Below are 14,304 nucleotides of genomic sequence, written 5' to 3'. Positions count from 1 at the left end.
AACAGTGTCAGCAGCAGATCCTCGCCCCATAACAGTGTGTCATGACCACATTTTTTGCTTAAAATTTTATTTTCCTATTTTCCTCCTCTAAAACCAGGGTGCGTCTTAGTCCGAAAAATACGCTAATATATCAAAAGATTGCAGGTTCACGTCTCCTAAGGAGATTAAAAAAAAACTTGATTCAGCCCCCTTCTTCATTTAATAAAAAAACACAACTAAAATTTACAACTGATAGCATCACATCTGGAAATATTTTTCTCTATTAAAATATACAATTAATTAGGACAGTAAACTAAGTAAAAAAAATAAAAAAAACCTCCAGAATTTGCTGTTTTTTTTCAGTCACAATACCACCTTTTAAAAATCAAAAAGCAATCGAAAAATTGTATATATCGACGTTGGCTCACCCCACAACAAAAAAAAACAAGCCCCCATAGCAGCTCTATATCAATTGAAAACTAAAACTGTTACAGGTCTCAGAAAATGAAACAAACCAATTTTTTTTTTTTTATTATAAACTTCAAAACTTTTTCCCCACTGAAATACGACTAAGTGTAACTTTGTGATCGCTGTAATTATATAGACCTAGGGAATGATGTTGGCAGATCTTTTTTACCATATAATGAAAGTCGTAAAAAAAAAAAAAAAAATATGGAGGAATTCTATTTTTATCATCAGTTCATCACTTTAATGTTTTTGTTTTACATTTTTCAATACATTCTATGCAATAATTAAGGATTTAATTCAAAACTTCACTTTATCAGTGCAAAAAAGTTAAGACTCTTGGGGGGAAAAAAAAGCAAGGAAAAACCGAAGCACGAAAGCAAAAAATCTCCTACTCCTTAAGGGGTTAAAAGGTCATTTTCTGATGACATATTCTCTTACCGGAGTAGGAGATGGCACAGAACTGATTAAAATGCTTGCCTAATATACCGTAGTTGTCACCTTTCTTAATTATCCTTTTCTAGCAGTGTATTTAAATAGTATATGTCATCAGGTCAAATGTAGCCAGCTTTTGCACTTATTGTATTCTTTCTGCTTCCCGAAATATTCAATTTTTTATTTTTTAATCCACCATACAGTCCCAGAGATCTGGGCCTTTTTATTTAGTGCCATCTTTTATGGGCTTTACCAAGTGGGTGCCTGAGGATTCTCTAGAGCTGTCTGTCTACATTAATACCCTGTGAGTAACTTCCCCTTGGTAAAGACCATGAAAAATAGCACTACATGAAAACACCCATATCTCTAGAACTGTATGGTGCATTTAAAAAAATACAAAAATATTTGGGAGAAGCAGGAATAAAATCAAATCAAAATATAAGAGCAACAACTGGCAACTTTCGACCTGGCAACAGGTTCTCTTTAAGTAATGTAGGAATAGATTATCTTTGACAATATATATATATATATATATATATATATATATATATATATATATATATATATATATATATATAATAATATAATATAATGATTTTTGTGTACTCACCGTAAAATCTTTCTCTGAGTCTTCATTGGGGGACACAGGACCATGGGTTATGCTGCTGTCACTAGGAGGCTGACACTAAGTAAACATAAAATGTTAGCTCCTCCCTAGCAGTATACACCCCGAGCCAGAGGCGGGCTCAGATCAGTTTGGTGCACAAGCAGTAGGAGGAGTACTAGAATCACCATACATAAAACAAAGTTATAGCTAAAATAATGCAGCCGTGCGAACAAGAGGTCTATGAACATAAGACCGCTGAAAATGGCATGCAAATGCAATTAAACAGCCAAAAAACCAAACAGGGTGGGTGCTGTGTCCCCCAATGAAGACTCAGAGAAAGATTTTACGGTGAGTACACAAAACTCTTACTTTCTCTATCGTTTCATTGGGGGACACAGGACCATGGGACGTCCAAAAGCAGTCCCTGGGTGGGAATACAGAAGCACCGCAGATAGGAAGAAAACAACGACCTCCCTCGGCGGGCTTGTACTATAATTGAATGCTGTCACCCTATTACAGGTGTGCAACTGCTGCCTGCAAGACCTTTCTCCCAAAACTAGCATCTGCCAATGCTTGGGTGTGAACATGGTAGAACCTAGTAAAGGTATGCAGGCTGGACCAGGTGGCGGCCTTGCAGACCTGGCGGCCGACGCCTGATGCCTAATCACCCAAGAGGCTCCCACTGCTCGGGTAGAGTGCGCCCTTACCCCCCGTGGCGGAGACTTGTCCCGAATCCGATAGGCCTCAAATATGGCGGAACGGATCCATCTGGCAATTGTGGCTTTGGATGCCGATTCACCCCTCTTGGGACCAGAAGGAAGGACAAACAGACCATCCGACTTACGGAACGGCGCGGTTCTGGAGACATAAATTCTAAGGGCGCGCACCAGGTCCAGGGTGTGCAAGGACCTTTCCAAGCTGTGAGAGGGGCCAGGACAGCAGGACGGAAGGACAATTTCTTCATTTAGATGGAACGGGGAGACCACCTTTGGGAGAAAGGAGGGATCTGGCCGGAGAACCGCTTTGTCCTGGTGAAAAATCAAAAAGGGGGCACGACAAGAGAGAGCTGCCAGCTCTGACGTCCTTCGAATAGAAGTGAAGGCAACGAGGAACACCACCTTCCAAGACAGGTGAGAAAGGGAAGAATCCCGCAAGGGCTCGAAGGGGGGACCCTGAAGTGACCCTAGGACTAGATTAAGGTCCCACGGTTCTAGAGGCCGACGATACGGCGGGGCCAGGTGGGCAACACCCTGGATGAAGGTCTTAACCTGTGGACGAGAGGCCAGTGGCTTCTGAAACAGGATTGACAAAGCCGATACCTGGCCCTTTAGTGTTGCGAGCGAGAGACCCGCATCTAGGCCTGACTGCAAGAATGCCAATAGGGAAGGAAGGGAGAAGGCGAGAGGAGAAGAAATGCTGTGCTCTTCACACCACCTGAAGAAGACCTTCCACGTGTGGTAGTATATTTTTGATGAAGATGGCTTCCTGGCCCTAATCATTGTCTGTATCACTCTTGAAGAAAAAACAGCCTGCGCTAGAACCCAGGATTCAATGGCCCGGCCGTCAAATTTAGGACCTTTGAGTTCTGATGGAAAAGAGGTCCCTGCTGCAGGAGATCTGGACGGTCTGGAAGACGCCACGGAGCGTCTGTGAGGAGCTGAGTGAGTTCCGCGAACCATGCTCGCCTGGGCCAGTCCGGAGCCACCAGGATAACTGGTATTCCTTCTGCCTTGATCTTCTTGAGGACCCTCGGGATCAGAGGGAGCGGAGGGAAGATGTACGGGAGACTGAACTGGCTCCATGACAGGGTGAGGGCGTCGACTCCTAAAGCCAAACGGTCGTGGCACCGCGCTACAAATTGCGGAACCTGACAGTTGAACCGGGAGGCCATTAAGTCCACATCTGGAACTCCCCATCTGTCGCAGATCTGGTTGAAGACTTCCCGGTTGAGGGACCATTCTCCGGAGGCGAGGCCTTCCCTGCTGAGGAAGTCCGCCGCCCAATTGTCCACGCCTGAGATGTGTACCGCTGAGATCAGGGAGTGATGACACTCGGCCCAGTGCAAAATCTTCCTGACTTCTCGCATCGCCCCGACACTTCTTGTGCCTCCTTGGTGGTTGATGTACGCCACCGCCGTCGCATTGTCCAACTGGATCCTGACCGGGCAACCCTGTACTAGGTGCCGAAACTGCTGCAAGGCTAGCCGGATGGCTCTTATCTCCAGAATGTTGATCGGGAGACAACTCTCCCGCGGTGTCCATCGGCCTTGCGCTGTGTGATGCCGAAACACTGCCCCCCAGCCCTGGAGACTGGCGTCGGTGGTCACTATCTTCCAGTGGAGCGGGAGGAATGACCTTCCTGACGCGAGGTTGCGTTGATTGATCCACCAATGGAGGGAGTGGCGGGTCTCCGGCGAAAGATGAAACCTGCGGTCCAGAGAAAAGGGAGATCTGTCCCACTTCTTCAGCAAGGCCAGCTGGAGGGGCCGGAGGTGGAATTGTGCAAAGGGTACCGCTTCCATCGCCGCCACCATACGACCGAGGACTCGCATGCCGAACCTGATGGAAACTTGGCGCTGACGCCGGAGAGCGCGGAGGCCTCGTTGCAGGGAGGACATCTTCTCCTGTGTGAGGAAAACTCGCCCTTGGGTGGTATCGAATACCATGCCTAAAAAGGTGATCCGTCGGGCCGGGGTCAGAGAGGACTTCTTCCGATTGATCAGCCACCCTAACCGAGAAAGGGTGTCGATCGTGACCTGAACCCCAAGACGACAGTCCTCGAAAGAAGAATCTTTGATCAACATATCGTCCAAGTACGGGATGACCATCACACCCCTGGAATGTAGGACGGACATGGCAGCCGCCATGATCTTCGTAAAGACTCTGGGGGCGGATGCGAGGCCGAAAGGAAGAGCCGTGAACTGGATGTGATCTTCTGCTATCGCAAAGCGGAGGAACTGTTGGTGAGAGGTGGCTATAGGGATGTGAAGATAGGCGTCTTGAATATCCAGGGATGCCAGGAATTCGCCGACCTCCATGGACGCAATCACGGACCGGAGTGACTCCATTCGAAACGGCCGAGGCCTCACCGACCTGTTTAGAAGCTTTAGGTCGAGGACGGGGCGGACAGAGCCGTCCTTCTTGGGGACCTCGAAAAGGTTGGAATAGAACCCCTTGAAACGTTCTGCGGGAGGGACTGGTACCACGACTCCGGCTTGGAGGAGGGAGTCTATGGAGTGAAAGAACGCGCGAGCGACTCGGGAGGGCGAGATAGGAAAAAACGTCTCGGTGGCTTTGACTTGAATTCTATTTTGTAGCCTGAGGTGATGATCTCTCTGACCCAGGCATCGGCGGTCAGGGGGATCCACACATGCTGGAAACGAGACAGACGCCCTCCCACGAGTCTGGCGCTGTTGCGCGCCGACCGCGAGTCACTTGGAGGAGCGTCGGCGGTAACCGGAAGAGGATTTCGTGGACTGGCGGGGACGTGAATGCCAGGCGGGATTGGTCTTGAATGACGGGGTCCTCCTGTCTCTCGGAGGAGAGCGGCTTTTTCGCGGCTGGGGAGTGGAGTTGAAGCTGCGAAAGGGCCGGAAACGAGCGGTGGGGCGCCGATTCTGGAAGCACTTGGGGCGCAATTGGGGGAGAGATGTACTCTTTCCTCCCGTCGCATCGGAGATCAACTGGTCCAGCTTGTTTCCGAAAAGACGTTCCCCTAGGAAGGGCAGGGAAGTCAGTGACTTCTTAGAGGCCGCATCCGCGTTCCAGGACCGGAGCCAGAGGGCTCGACGGATGGCCACATTGTTGCTGAGTCCAGCAGTGGTGCTGCATCGGAATCATCATCGGAGTGGTCAGAAGACTCCCTGGAGGAATGATGGTCTGGACCTGGGGATGAAGGTGAAACCTGGGAAGAGGCTGAAGACGAGACCTGGCGTGTCCGTTTCTGAGCAGCCGAGGAGGTCCCTGCGACGGGGCTCACCTGCTCCGGAGGCGATTGCGTCGGGTCTGCGGGAGTCTGGGCGAGCGACGGCAGCAGGCGCAGTGCTTGCGCGATGGTCCGAGAAGCCTCAGAGAGGGAATCTACGGACTGGGACAGGGACGCTAGCCAGTCGGGGTGGGGTGCGGGACGCAGGGCCCTGTAGCATCTGGCGCTGTGGCGTCTGCGGTATCAGAAGCGTCGGCCGAGGAGTCCTGCGGAGGCTGCGAGTCTGTAGAACAGACGGAGCATAGTGGGGCGTCCTGGCCCTGGGTAAATTTGGTCTTGCAGGAGGAGCATGCAAAAAATAAAGCAAAGGGGGCCTGCTTGGGTCGGGTGGACTTGGCATTAGGCATGGTGAAAAAAATACTCTCCCTGGTGGCTGCTAAGAAGGAGACAGGAGAGGGTTAACTCGTCCCTAAACTCAGAGAACGCTACCTAGTGAGGGCTACTCCTTAGGAGCAGGGCTTACCCAGGTCCTGTGTGCTGCCCACCAGTCCAGAAGAGGGAGTCCAGGAGTGAGCTGGCCAGAGACAGGGAGAACGCCGGTGCGCTGCAGCCTCAGGGGACCAGAGACAGGCTAAAATGGCGAGGGGACGCTGGAGGAGGCTGGGGGAGGAGCAGCGTTCCGGCGCGAAAAAACGGAGGATCACAGCCCCCACCACAAGCCAGGAGGCTGAGCGGTGGGAGGAGACTGGGCCAGACGACCGGCGGCCAATAGCGCTGCAGCGGGGGCGTGGTTAGGACGCAGGAGCGACTAGGCCGAGACCGGGGCCTAAATTTTGGAGAGGGCCGGGGGAAAGGTGTAGGAAAGGTCGGTCCTACCTGATCTCGGCGGCGCCGGCCCAGCGACTGATGAGGTGCAAGCAGGGCGCCCTGCCCCTGCCTGTGTACAGTGCCCTCGTCCAGGAAGACTGTGGACTCCGGGGGAGAGCGTGCTGAGGCAGGGAAGTGGACATCATGATGGGGGAAGGAGCCCCCCTGCAGGAGAAGGCAGCGTGAAAGGGCCCCATCGGATTACAAACGCTGCGGAGGTCCAATCCCTGCTGTATGCCCCTGTACGCTTTTTGGGGTGATACCGCAGGGCGAATCAGGGGTGCCCACGACAACCTGCCCACACGCGCAACCCCGGGAGTGGTACCACGGGGATGGACGGAGGAGAGGGCCCGAAATCTCAAGCCCCTGCGACCCTGGGGAGTGATACCCACAGGGCTGCGGAGGATGAGTGAAGAGAATACCTGCAGAGAAAAAGAAGACGGGTATAAGAGCGATGAGCGGCGCCGAAATAAAAGAAAAAAGCGCAAAAAAACCCACAAATGGCTGAGGGGGGCCGAGACGGCCCACATCAGCCTCCTACGACACTAAGCAAAAAACTGATCTGAGCCCGCCTCTGGCTCGGGGTGTATACTGCTAGGGAGGAGCTAACTTTTTATGTTTACTTAGTGTCAGCCTCCTAGTGACAGCAGCATAACTCATGGTCCTGTGTCCCCCAATGAAACGATAGAGAAATATATATATAATATATATCAGCAGAGTGAAACCGTTTTTTAAAAAAAGTATTTCAATTACTGTCTATTTTCTTTTTTCTTTATAGATTCCTTCAGGATGTTATCTGAATATACTTCCCCAGAGTGTTGAAGAATTCTGATACTTGGCACAGTATTACAAAGTTGGGAAAATTTATCAAGGGTTGTAGGCCAATTTATGATGTAATTAAGTAGCCCATTTGAACGTATGATAACCTGATACAGGATCTGTAACTTGCTCAAAAATTTAGTTAAATAACATGTAAGAGTCCCTGATCTTCCATAATTCTGCTTCACTCTTCCCATTTTGAACTGTTAGTTCATTAGAGAGAAATTCAGACTTGTTCCTTTAGAGCACAGTATGTGAAATCTGTTCATGTAGTTCAACTGGGCATTCTTCAGTCTTCTGTGGGGTTGTGCATTGTCACCCTTTGCTCCCAAACATTGTCAATCACAGCTCGGGAGCTGGTCTAACAGTCTCAGACACTGCTGAGCTGTGATTAGCAGCATCAAGTATGTAGGGGTGAAATCGCATGAGCCCACAAAAGACTCTGAAGAAACGCCCAGTTGAACTACAAGCGGAAATTTCACATGCTGTGCTCCAAAGGCACCAAAAATGAATATCTCAAATGAAGTAACACATTGCAAAATGGAAAAAAATGGCAGAATCTGGAGAGCTTGGAGATTTTTACAAGGTATTGAACTCAATTTTTTGAGCAAGTGACATGTCCTCATTAAGTGAAACCAAAATTTGGCTTAACTTAACTTGCAAGTTATGCCTGCTTCACATGACTTTTTTCTTTACATGACATTTCGCTTTACATGACATTTCGCTTTACATGACTTTTTGCTTTACATGACTTTTTTGCTTTACATGACTTTTTGCTTTACATGACTTTTTGCTTTACATGACTTGTTGCTTTACATGACTTGTTGCTTTACATGACTTGTTGCTTTACATGACTTGTTGCTTTACATGACTTGTTGCTTTACATGACTTGTTGCTTTACATGACTTGTTGCTTTACATGACTTGTTGTTTTACATGACTTGTTGCTTTACATGACTTGTTGCTTTACATGACTTGTTGCTTTACATGACTTGTTGCTTTACATGACTTGTTGCTTTACATGACTTGTTGCTTTACATGACTTGTTGCTTTACATGACTTCTTGCTTTACATGACTTCTTGCTTTACATGACTTCTTGCTTCTTTGTTCTTTTTTGTGCCAATTACAAAAGAGCATGTCCAAATTTATCATAATTTACACCCAAAATTGTCATAAAGTATGGCGTAAGTCTATGCCTTCTGATATCTGGCTATACTTGCTTTCTTAGTATGGTTACAGCCAAAACAAAGCCATGGTTAAGATTGGTGTCTAAAAAGCCAGCCTTAGGAAAGTCTCTCCAGTATTTTTAACATTTTTTTTGTAATTTAATGATCTTTTTTCTTCAGATACCAGTATTTCCTCTAAGACCAAGGCTAAGGATCAATTGGAAGATATATAGATCGTGTATAAAAACAAGTTCTGTATAGTTATGGTTTGTTCATATGATTTTTACTAAAATTGCATTCGGTGGCACACCCTGTCATTGTTGTAAAAGTTGATATTTTTGAAAATTTCAATAAAGATATTTGATTACAAAAAATGCATTCTGTGTTAGCAATTTTTAAGAAATGTTTGTCTGGTCATAAAATTAGACTATTGGACTAAACCATAAATTGAAAAAGCTTGATTGTTTTTGCTGTTGTGTGCTCTGATAATTCCTTTGGGTAGATATATTCATTTATTTTACAGTTACATACCATGGTGTCTAGAGATTGGGGTGCATGTACTGCAGCCCAGGGTCCCTTTTTAAGAGGGTTTCCACATCTGAAGATATGGATGAAAACGAAAACAAAACTTGCAGAATACTTTAAACTAATAGAATATACTCAACTTATTGTCCCTCGCAATTAAAATTCAGGCAAATTGGGCACTAATGATAGGAGGTTTCAGTTTACTGGGACAGACAAGAATGGAGGTGTCACTCAGAATTCATCTTTCATTCAGTATTACCTCGGTGTAAAAAAATTCCCCCAAATGCCCCCACATATTGTCTCCCAAAATAGAAACCATTTGGGACATTTCCAAACAACGTGGAACTAACCTGCCTCTGATGCAAATCTTCCCCATAACTAAACAAAAAATATAGATAAGTAATTAAGGATTTGTACAATTTTATAAATTGCTTAAAGGGGTTGTAAAGATTTCTGTTAAGTCTGCAGACACTCTGTGACTGCATACTTCTGAACCCTGACAGCATGCAGTTTCCTTGACCGGCAATACTGGTGAATCCTGACGGTGTGCGCACTGCAAGCTGTCAGGATTCAGAAGTCTGCAGTCAGAGTGTCTGACTTTTAAGGCAGAGGCGGGGGTCATTAGCATATTGCTATCTGATTCCATACGCTAAAGGTACCGTCACACTAAGCAACATCACTAGCAACATCGCTGCTGAGGCACAACTTGCTAGCGATTGTTGCTGTGTGTGACATCCAGCAACAACCTGGCCCCTGCTGTGAGGTCGTTGGTTGTTGCTGAATGTCCTGGACCATTTTTTAGTTGTTGCTCCCCCGCTGTGAAGCACACATCGCTGTGTGTGACAGCGACAGAGCAACAACTAAATGTGCAGGGAGCCGGCTTCTAGGGACGCTGATAACTAATGTAAATATCGGGTAACCAAGAAGCCCTTTCCTTGGTTACCCGATATTTACCTTCGTTACAAGCGTCCGACGCTCTCAGCTGTCAGTGCCGGCTCCCTGCTCCCTGCTCACGTAGCTGGAGTACACATCGGGTAATTAACCCGATGTGTACTGTGGCTAGGAGTGCAGGGAACAGGGAGCCGGCACTGGCAGTGTGAGAGCGGTGGACGCTGGTAACGAAGGTAAATATCGGGTAACCAAGGGAAGGGCTTCTTGGTTACCCGATGTTTACCGTGGTTACCAGCGTCCGCAGAAGCCGGCTCCCTGCTGCCTGCACACGTAGCAGAGTAAACATCGGGTAATTAACCCGATGTGTACTGTGGCTAGGTGTGCAGCGAGCCATCGCTAAGCGGTGTGCGCTGGTAACCAAGGTAAATATGGGGTTGGTTACCCGATATTTACCTTAGTTACCAAGCGCAGCATGCTTCCACGTGTAGCGACGCTCCAGCGATCCCTGCCAGGTCAGGTTGCTGGTGGGATTGCTGGAGCGTCGCTTAGTGTGACATCTCACCAGCGACCTCCTAGCAACTTACCAGCGATCCCTATCAGGTTGTATCGTTGTTGGGATCGCTGGTAAGTTGTTTAGTGTGACTGGGCCTTAATGTGACTCTGCCCTTATCAGAAGATTGGACAACCCCTTAATTTCTATGAATTGCATTTGATAAAAAAATATGATCTAGACCAGGGGTCTCAAACTCGGCTGGGTGTATGGGCCGCACAGAGGAAAAAAAATAATTTGGGGGGCCGCATTCTTTGCAGGACAAAGTGACATTTTTATTGGTACCATACAGTTAGGTCCAGAAATATTTGGACAGTGACACAATTTTCGCGAGTTGGGCTCTGCATGCCACCACATTGGATTTGAAATGAAACCTCTACAACAGAATTCAAGTGCAGATTGTAACGTTTAATTTGAAGGTTTGAACAAAAATATCTGATAGAAATTGTAGGAATTGTACACATTTCTTTACAAACACTCCACATTTTAGGAGGTCAAAAGTAATTTGACAAATAAACCAAACGCAAACAAAATATTTTTATTTTCAATATTTTGTTGCGAATCCTTTGGAGGCAATCACTGCCTTAAGTCTGGAACCCATGGACATCACCAAACGCTGGGTTTCCTTCTTCTTAATGCTTTGCCAGGCCTTTACAGCCGCAAGCTTCAGGTCTTGCTTGTTTGTGGGTCTTTCCGTCTTAAGTCTGGATTTGAGCAAGTGAAATGCATGCTCAATTGGGTTAAGATCTGGTGATTGACTTGGCCATTGCAGAATGTTCCACTTTTTTGCACTCATGAACTCCTGGGTAGCTTTGGCTGTATGCTTGGGGTCATTGTCCATCTGTACTATGAAGCGCCATCCGATCAACTTTGCGGCATTTGGCTGAATCTGGGCTGAAAGTATATCCCGGTACACTTCAGAATTCATCCGGCTACTCTTGTCTGCTGTTATGTCATCAATAAACACAAGTGACCCAGTGCCATTGAAAGCCATGCATGCCCATGCCATCACGTTGCCTCCACCATGTTTTACAGAGGATGTGGTGTGCCTTGGATCATGTGCCGTTCCCTTTCTTCTCCAAACTTTTTTCTTCCCATCATTCTGGTACAGGTTGATCTTGGTCTCATCTGTCCATAGAATACTTTTCCAGAACTCAGCTGGCTTCATGAGGTGTTTTTCAGCAAATTTAACTCTGGCCTGTCTATTTTTGGAATTGATGAATGGTTTGCATCTAGATGTGAACCCTTTGTATTTACTTTCATGGAGTCTTCTCTTTACTGTTGACTTAGAGACAGATACACCTACTTCACTGAGAGTGTTCTGGACTTCAGTTGATGTTGTGAACGGGTTCTTCTTCACCAAAGAAAGTATGCGGCGATCATCCACCACTGTTGTCATCCGTGGACGCCCAGGCCTTTTTGAGTTCCCAAGCTCACCAGTCAATTCCTTTTTTCTCAGAATGTATCCGACTGTTGATTTTGCTACTCCAAGCATGTCTGCTATCTCTCTGATGGATTTTTTCTTTTTTTCAGCCTCAGGATGTTCTGCTTCACCTCAATTGAGAGTTCCTTAGACCGCATGTTGTCTGGTCACAGCAACAGCTTCCAAATGCAAAACCACACCTGTAATCAACCCCAGACCTTTTAACTACTTCATTGATTACAGGTTAACGAGGGAGACACCTTCAGAGTTAATTACAGCCCTTAGAGTCCCTTGTCCAATTACTTTTGGTCCCTTGAAAAAGAGGGGGCTATGCATTACAGAGCTATGATTCCTAAACCCTTTCTCCGATTTGGATGTGAAAACTCTCATATTGCAGCTGGGAGTGTGCACTTTCAGCCCATATTATATATATAATTGTATTTCTGAACATGTTTTTGTAAACAGCTAAAATAACAAAACTTGTGTCACTGTCCAAATATTTCTGGACCTAACTGTATATAATATATTTTATTTTTTTTTACACACCTTGGGATCACTTATTTTGAACATTTTCACTTGTACATTATAGCAAACGTGCACATTCTTTGTTTGAATATAAACCTTTTTTTTTTTTTTTTTTACATTTTATTCCTTTCTTGTAACGAATAGTCTTACAAATATCACTATATAGAAATTTTGACCAACATCTTTTAGTAATGTTCCCCATATTGTTGTAACGTGCCCATCCTTGTCCCCTTGTAGTATTGTGCCCCATCCCACAGTAATGTGCCCATCCTTGTCCCCTTGTAGTATTGTACCCCATCCTAGTCTCTATCCCACAGTAATGTGCTCATCCTTGTCCCCATCCTAAAGTAATGTTCCCCATCCTTGTCCCCATTTTGTAGTAATGTGTTCATCCTTGTCCCCATCCTATAGTAATGTCCCCAATCTATAGTAATGTGTCCATCCTTGTCCCCCATCTTATAGTAATGTTCCCCATCTTTGTCCCCTTGTAGCAATGTCCCCATCCTATAGTACTGTCCCCATCCTATAGTAATGTGCCCATCCTTTAGTAATGTGCCAACCTTGTCCCCACCCTATAGTAATGCCCCCAGCATTTTCCCTATTCTATAGTAATGTTTCCCATCCTTGTCCCCTTGTAGTAATGTCCCTATCCTACAGTAATGTCCCCATCCTATAGTACTGTGCCCATCCTAGTCCCCATCCTATAGTACTGTGCCCACCTTGTCCCCATCCTATAGTAATGTCCTCAGCCTTGTCCCCATTCTATAGTCATGTGCCCATCCTAGTCCCTATCCTATAGTAATGTGCCCATCCTAGTCCCTATCCTATAGTAATGTCCCCATACTATAGTAATAATGTCCCCATCCCCATCCAATAATATTGTGACCATCCTTGTAATGTCCCAATCCTATAGTAATGTCCCCAGCCTTATCCCCATCTCATAGTAATGTGCACACTTTGTCCCCATCCTGTAGTAATGGGTCAGCAGCTCCCCTCACTCTCCACAGATGCCGGAGTGAAGCTGAGGGGAGTGGTCTGCGGACCCAGATCCACAGTGATTGGAGAGATCAGTCACAAGCCGGTCTCTCCAATCAGAGCTGGGGGCGGGTGAAACACAGGTTACCCAGCTCCAGCCAATGATCAGGGCTACAGCTGCACTGATCTTGGCTGTATTTCAATGTTTCAGCGATTTTCAATGGCTGAAACATTAGTGGCTGTGATTGGCTGGCTGAGCGGCGTTCGTCAGCCAATCACAGCCTCCGTAGGTCCGGGGAGGAGACACCACCCCTCCTGAGGTCCCCTCCTCCCCGAATCTAAGGTATTTGCAGCGATCGTAGCCACCGGGGCTGCGACTTCGCCATGACGTACTGGGTACGTCATGGGTCCTTAAGTACCAGGGAGCCATAACGTACCCAGTACGTCATAGGTCGCTAAGGGGTTAACGTCCAACACACAAAATAAAACCACCATTCTTCTCACCTGTCCCACGCTCCCTCCGCTGCCTCATTTCTGCTTCGTGCGGCCCCCAGGCCCCGTGCCCCTGTTTACTATCGCGGCAGGTGCAGTGTCACTGTCAGTGATTTATGTCAGATGATTGTGTTGCCGGCGCGAGAGCGCAGCGCCACCAACACATTCATCTGAGAAAGTGCAGACAGTGGCTGCGGCCCCTGCACCTGTCACGATAGTGAACAGGGGCACGGGCCTGGGGGCCGCACAAACTACCCTGAGAGGCCGCATGCGGCTCGCGGGCCGCGTGTTTGAGACCCCTGATCTAGACCCTTTTCCTTTTCGCATTTTATTCTTCTTCAAGGTTTTGCTCCCACTTTTTTCTGTGAATTGAGATTTGGAGGGCTCAAAATGTTGTAAAACCGTTTAGAAAATGTGGACATTACTCCACAATTACGCTAATTTCCCACAATGAGTATTTTATGTGTTTCTGATGCTGCAGCATTTCTGCAGTAATTAGATAAATTAAGCTACATGCATTTTGAGTGCGTTTTTTATGACTTTTTTTATTATTTTGTTTTTTTTTTCTGGTGCAGTTTGTCTCCTTTTTGGTATGTCATGTTTTAAATCTTTGTTTTTTTACACTTCATGTTAGTTGGTTCTGGTAAAACAATACTGATAA

At 46.7% G+C, this 14,304-nt stretch overlaps 1 protein-coding gene across 5 annotated transcripts in view; it reads left to right on the top strand.

Annotated features, from left to right (window-relative positions):
• CCDC62 (coiled-coil domain containing 62) overlaps positions 1-8,612 on the top strand; it is a 125,083-nt gene extending 116,471 nt beyond the window's left edge. For 4 of the 5 annotated variants that reach the window (XM_075323055.1, XM_075323033.1, XM_075323065.1 and 1 more), the window contains exon 13: positions 7,056-8,612. The gene's annotated coding sequence lies outside the window, so the exon portion shown is untranslated. The remainder of the gene's footprint in view (positions 1-7,055) is intronic. The other variant, XR_012725272.1, reaches the window with a different exon arrangement.
• Positions 8,613-14,304: the final 5,692 nt, after the last annotated feature.

This window comes from Anomaloglossus baeobatrachus, chromosome 1 (assembly GCF_048569485.1).
Source record: "Anomaloglossus baeobatrachus isolate aAnoBae1 chromosome 1, aAnoBae1.hap1, whole genome shotgun sequence".
Lineage (NCBI taxonomy): Eukaryota > Metazoa > Chordata > Amphibia > Anura > Aromobatidae > Anomaloglossus > Anomaloglossus baeobatrachus.
Note: the sequence above shows the minus strand (reverse complement) of the source record. Positions and strands in the feature narration are given on the sequence as shown.